This window comes from Monodelphis domestica, chromosome 1 (genome assembly GCF_027887165.1).
Source record: "Monodelphis domestica isolate mMonDom1 chromosome 1, mMonDom1.pri, whole genome shotgun sequence".
Taxonomy (NCBI): domain Eukaryota; kingdom Metazoa; phylum Chordata; class Mammalia; order Didelphimorphia; family Didelphidae; genus Monodelphis; species Monodelphis domestica.
Window position 1 is genome coordinate 496,674,226 of NC_077227.1, and position 7,147 is coordinate 496,681,372.

Genomic DNA, 7,147 nt, shown 5'->3' on the forward strand with positions numbered 1-7,147 from the left:
CGTGACCTTCTCAGTGAGATATTTTATGTTTTCTTCCAATTCATTAATTGTTTGGGTTTGCTTTATTGATTCTTGCTGTTTTATCATCTCACTTTCTTCGAGGTGCTTGATTCTGGTCATTAGGGACTGGATTTGCTTTTCAGCCTTGTCTGCCCTTCTATTGGATGCTTCGAGTTCTTTTTCCAATTGAGCAGTCTTATCTGTCAGACAGCTGATCTCTTTCTCCCATTTTTCTTTCCAGAAGGTTTCCATCTTTTGGATAAGTTCCAGTTTGAGATCTTCCAGAGCTTGTTGATAGTTTCCATTTTGGGAGGCGTGTTCTGAATTTTTTTGGATTTCCTCCTCATTCTCCTCTTTTCCTTGGGTACTTCCACCATAAAAGTTTTCAATAGTCACTTTTTTCCCTTTCTTCCTGGAGGCTTGATTTTGGGCCATGTGAGCCATCCCTTTGGTGGTTTTATTTCCCTTTCCTTTTTGGTCTGGGGTCTGGGTTATAAGAGGGGTTTTTCTGTGAATTTAGGTTGCTTCAGACTAGTTCTTCCCAGCCTCCGAGCCCAGGTATTCAGCTCCGCCCAGATAATCAGCGCGCGTTGTTCAGCGCAGCCCGCCCCAAGTCCGCTGGCTTCTCCAGTGAAAGCGCCCTGAGACGTTTTTTCCTGGCAGTCCCCAGATCCCAAGGACCCTGGAGTGCCCCCCCAGACAGAGACGCTCCCCACTCCCTCGCTGTCCCGGTGAGCACTCAGGTAGCTCACTCTGGTTTAGTGGGGGAGGTCGGGTGGGGGAAGGGCGGCTCAGTTCACTTTTCTGTGCAAGCTTTTCCTTCTTATTTTAGTGTGGAAATGTTCAAGCCCCACGTACCTTTGCCTCTGTGGGGTACTGGGGAGTCCTTCTGTTCCTCCAAAGGTGATTTTATGCTCCTTTGATGTAGTCTATTTCGTTCGGTGCTGGGGAGAGAAAGCGTGCAGCGTCTAGATTGCAGCCGTGATTACCCGGAAGTCTTCTTCCTGCTTCTTAAATAAGCTTTAGTTCTTTGTGCCAATAAAAATAATCAAAGAAAAATACTTTTCTTCCTCTATCCACTGCACAACCTAGCTGCCTCAATATTATTGAATGATATTCAATTCGACATCAATTCATGTAATCTTTGAGAATGCTTTGTTAGTTACTAGATATAAGATAAAAAAAACCACAATTGGCTTTCTTAAGGTATGTGCCTAGCAGAAGAATCTCTGGCTCAAATGATGTGACTACTTTAGTCACTTTCTTTTGCATAAGTCCAAACTGCTTTTTATAATGATTGGATCAATTCACAATGAGGAGACATTTGTCCCATTGCTCACAGGGGACTTCCTTGACTAAATACCTACTTCTCTCTTAAAAAAAAAAAAGAATTGTAGCACTCTTCATCTCCCAACAAATGACCATACGATATTACATAGATCTTTGACTTCTCTTTTTTAATTTAAAAATATTTTTTCTTTCTCCTATTTTCTTCTCCAGATCAGAACAAAACAAAAGCCTTGTAACTAACATGCATAGTCAAGCAAAACAAATTCCCATGAAGTCTCTGTACAAAAATATAATTTATCCTTAATATTTAGATTTTTGGCTTTCCAAACTGAAAAGTTGAGTGATACTTTGCTTTTATTCCTTAGAGTTGAGGAACTGATTATATGAATGCTAGCAATAAAATAGGCAATAATATAACATAACAAGATGAGAAAATGTGTGAAGGACCTAAGAAAAACACAAGAGAATGAACTTTTGTGCTCTCTTTTGGCTTAAAAATATTCTATTTGCAATCTATCACTAGACTACTTCTATGTCAGCCAGTGACCTACTTCTTATATTCCATAAGTGGCATTCCATCTTCTACCTCTTTGCCCTTGTACAGTCTTCTCCCATGCCTAGAATGTTCTCCATCCTCATCTTCATCCCTTGGAATCTTTACTTACATTAAAATTTCAACTCAAATCCCAACTCCTCTAAAACTCACTTCCTGATTCCTCCTTGTGTTAGTGCTCCCCAATTTTTTTTCAAAATATTTTATGGATTTATTTTGTTTCTATGCTACTTTTATTTCCAATTATAACTTTCTATTAAAACAAACAAAATCCCAAAATGTGAGAAGAAAAACCAAACCAAACCAAACCTGTTCAGAAAAACTCCAATAAATTAGTTGACTCTTAGAGTATATACTATATTTCATACCCATAATTGTCCACCTCTTACAAAAAAGGAACAAAGGTACATTTTCCATCTCTTTTTCAAGGCCATACTTGATGATAGAAATTATATAATAGTTTATTTTATTGTTTTTTGTTTAAATTTTCAGTGGTGGTTCATTATGTATGACTTTGCATAATTTATTTTGTATCAATTCAGGTATATTTTCATATGCATCACATGCTTTTTTCATATTATTTGGTTCTTTTGGAGAAATAATATCCCATCCCATTCATAAATCAGAATGTGTTTAACCAATAACCCAGTTCATGAGTACCCCAAATCATTCTTCATCTATATTGTGTATCTTCCCTTCACTCTTATGGAAGGATATAAACTCTTTAAGGTCAAGGACATTCCCCTTTTGTGTTTGTATAACAAGCATCTAGCACAACGCCTGGAACAGTGTGTATTTGATAAATGCATGTTAATTTTTTAAAATTGATAATTGATGTGCTCTTTTATTTGGAAGGCAGAGGAATAGCCGGATATAGTTCTTTCTCTTCTTTCTCTGGTTCCATGCCAAGTATTGGAGCTCTCTCAGAATTCTGGTTTTCTTTTCTGGAAGATGAAGAAACAGCTGGCACCAGGAAAAGTAATTCTATTCCATTTGCAGGAATGTTCTAATGATAATGTCTCTAGAATTATTGTTAAATATCATGTCCTTAATTTGTAGAAATCATTTTGACTCAATTTATATATTTGTTTTGAACTAGAATTTCCCCCTATAGTCCATTTTTTCTAGTCCTTATTAAATATCTCTTTTTCTAAGAAAATTCTCTCCATTTTTAGAGATTCATTTGCCCTTAGTATTCTCTCAAACACTTGGTGAAAATTATTTAGGGTTGCTGGTTTTAAAGGGGAGTTGACTGCATCCCAAAATCAGTGACTGTAGCTTTGTTGGAAATAGCTGGAGCTTAAATACCTGGATCCTTACCTAGAAAAATCCTCTAAGTTTCATTGTAGTATTTGAAAGTGGTTATAACATAAGGAATACACTACCTGACAGGAGTTTATCATATCCACTGGCCTCCAGATTCCCTTGAGGTTAATGAAGGTAATGGGGGACAAAAAGGAGTCTCCAAATGAGAGAAGTTTCAATGAATGAGGACAGAAATAACTAGTTTTAGGCTTTATAATTTTAAGGTCTTTGAGAACAAAAAGCAGAAGCAATGTTTTCTTTCTAGCTTATTTTTCCTCCTAATTTTGAACTCTTAGATTTAAATATATAGATGTAAACAGCTCTATTTATTATAATGTGTACCCAAAGAATTTTATTCCCTTTTATAAAAAATGTGAACCTGTATTGAATTTTAATTTATAAAATATTATTTTATTTTTTAAATTCAAGAAACTAGAATTTAACTAAACTTATTTTAAAAAATAGTGGCAAAACTAAATATAAAAAAAAAACATTTTATAATGGCTTGAGTCACACAAATTCCCTGATATATTGGAATCAATTCTTATGGGTCTGAGAGAATTTATCATTAAATTTTCAAAGTGAGGATTTAAACTTCAGAAATGAGCAAATATTATGAATCAGATATTGGTTTATCATTTAGTTGATTGTATAGATCAAAGTGATAGAGAAAATGCTAATAATGTAGATTTAGTTTAAAAGTGTGTTGTAATATATTTTGCCCCCACAGAACTGGTTGTTGAGTATATATTGGTATACCAGCTGTCCTAAAATACAAAATACCATTGATTGTGAAAATTCTGTTATATTGTTAACATAAACCTTTCCTTCTTAACAAAAAATACAAGTTTCTTGTTAGCCCTGGTTCTTCGAGCACTATAGTTTGTATAGTAGAATATAAAGACTTATAGACAGAGCTTGTGCCTTTTTTGGATTTGAAAAAATATAGAAACTTTTACCTCTATTATGTGTAAAAATAATTTTTAACTTTGATTTTTTTAAAATTTTGAGTCAAAATTTCTCCCTCCCTCCTTTCCTTTCTCTGTGAGCTGACAAGCAATCTGATATAGATTTTATATATACAATAATATAAAACATTTTCCCATATTAGTCATTTTGTGGAAAATAATTCAAACAAAATAAAATGAAGAAATAGAGTGAAATATAATGTTTTGATCTGTATTCAGACTCTATCAGTTCTTTCTCTGGAGGCAGATGGCATTTTTCATCCCGAGTCCTTGGGGATTGTCTTGGATCATTGTATAGCTAAGAATAGCTAAGTCATTCATAATTGTGTCTTTTAAATTTTAGAATTTAAATTTTTTGCCTTCCTTTGTCATATCAACCAGATACATGGTCCACATATTGTGTATTGTTGAGTTGTAGAAAACAAAGTAGCTAGAGGAGACAAAGGTAAGGGATATATAAAAGGTTTTTCCCTTACCCAGTTATAGCCAAATGAACTAGAGGACTTCTGGGGGTAAAAAGAAGAGGATAGTAAGCCTTCTTGACATTAATAGGCACTGAACTCCACCAAGCAGAAGTGTTACCTAAGTCCAAGCCTGGCTACAGAATGATGAAAATTTTGGTCATATAAACTTTTGAGGCCAGTCTACTGAGAAGCAGAGGGGTTGTAATGAAAGAGGAAGTGCTCAAATCACTGAAATTAAGGGTCCTTGAAAGGTAGAAGAATTGGTACTTCATAAGTCAAGCATCCAGAAAAAAGGGGACCAAAATGAGAAAGTATGCCTGATATGAGAGCAATACATTGGTAACAGGTTCCTAAGAACTATATAAATACCAATCATTATTATTACTATTATTTTTTTAAATTTATCTATTTAGAATATTTTTCCATGGTTATAAGATTCCTGATTTTTCCCTCTCCTCTTCCCTCTCCCCTCCCAAAGCTGACAAGCAATTCCACTGGGTTTTACATGTATCATTGTTCAAAACCTATTTCCATGTTATTCATATTTGCAATAGAGTGATCTTTTCACATCAAAACCCTAATCATATCCCCATCAAATCATGTGATTGATCCTGTGTTTTTCTTCTGTGTGGCTTCTCCCACAGTTCTTCCTCTGGATGTGAATAGTGTTCTTTCTCATGAGTTCCTCTGGATTGTCTTGGGCCATTGCATTGCTGCTAGTAGAAAAGTCACTTACAATCAGTTGTGCCAGAGTGTATCAGTTTCTGTGTACAATTATTACTATTATTGTTATTCTTAATCATTACTAATATCATTATCCTATACTCTCCATCTCCATTCTGGTTAGGTTTCATTTCCTAAACCTTCTACTATACTCCTATGGAGCACAAGCATTGCCTACAGAACAAAATGGGAGACTTCTGGTAAATGTTTAACAATCATGCTTTGCAGAAGAAAAATCATGTGTACTTTTAAGAGGGGGATAATTAGCCATTTCTTATGTCAAGATAATGAACAAAATGGTAAACCAAGCCCCATGATCTGTAGTGTTTGCTGATTTCTGAAGTATGAAAGCTTAGGCTGAAAATTTAATTATTGGCCTTAATGAATTAGAGTTGGCACCAGCAAATCCTTGATCCTAGGGATCATCAAGATTCATCATCCAGGAACAAGTAAGTGATTTTTTTTTTTACTGGAAACATTTTATTGAAGGTGGAGCAGGATATCTGGACAGTTTAGATGATTCCAATTTTGTTGGCAACTTCCAATGCGTCATAGTCAGGAGCAAGTCGGACATAGGCCTTCTTCTCTCTGTCAGGCCGGATCAGTGTGTTGACCTTGGCCACATCAATGTCATAGAGCTTCTTTACTGCCTGCTTGATCTGATGCTTATTGGCCTTGACATCCACAATGAAGACAAGAGTGTTGTTGTCCTCAATCTTCTTCATAGCAGACTCAGTGGTCAAGGGAAACTTAATGATGGCATAGTGATCAAGCTAGTTTCTCCAAAGAGCACTTTTCTGAGGGTATTTGGGCTGCCTTCGAAGTCTCAGCATCTTGGGTCGCCGGAAGTTAGGAGACATTCGGATCTTCTTCTTTTTGTGGCTATGGACACCCTTCAACACTGCCTTCTTGGCTTTCAAGGCCTTGGACTTGGCCTCGGTCTTGGGGGGGACAACCGCTTCCTTCTTGGGCTTCGGCACCATCTTAGAGGAAAAACCAAGTAAGTGATTTTAAGACAAGGTGTCCAAAAACAAATAGAGCTTGGGCAGTGAGGTTAATACAATTTGATTCAGCCTCACAGAGAGGGCACTGTTCTTTTTATTTTCAGTTCCTATTGCTACTTTTGCAATCTTTATTGCTCTGAATAAATTTAATCTAAGAACAACTATTGTCTGCCGCAAAGGTTTCCCATATGTTAAATAGTGACAACTTCAAGGCCAAGTTATAAAACAAGCCCAGGGGCTAATTAATTCATTTAACACACACTTATGAAATATCTACTGCATGAAATGCAGAATGGTTTTGAGAAAATTCTTCCTTAATAAAGAACATAAAAATAAATGGAAATTGTATACTATTAGATGGAATTGTTAGTAACTTAGCTAAGTTCTATTAATTTTTGAGTAACTTCAGAACATTTTTACTACTTGCTTGCAATAGGTACTTAGGTAGCACAGTAAATAATGTTCTGGGTTTGGAGTCAGGAAGACCTGAGTTCAAATCTGATCAGAGAAATTTCATATTTGTGGTATCCTAGGCAAATTGCTTCACCTGTGTTACTTCAGATATAGATTGTTCTGAGATCAAATGAAATATTTGTACTTAACACAGTGTTTGGCACATAGTATTTCAATAAATGTTCATTCCCTCACCCCATCATCTCATTCAAATTCCTAGTGTAAGATTCATGATTTTACACGCTGGATTCACATGGTCAATTTCATAGAACAAATTGCTATCAGAAATCAATATATTATTTTCAAGAGCAGATCAAGGGAGAACATCTTTATCTTCACAGATGCACACTGTTTACCAGACATATAAAGAATCAATTTTCTGGGATA

General features: G+C 35.6%; 1 pseudogene; it reads right to left on the reverse strand.

The window, feature by feature from the left end:
• Positions 1-5,766: 5,766 nt before the first annotated feature.
• LOC107651367 (60S ribosomal protein L23a-like) lies at positions 5,767-6,293 on the reverse strand (annotated as a pseudogene).
• Positions 6,294-7,147: the final 854 nt, after the last annotated feature.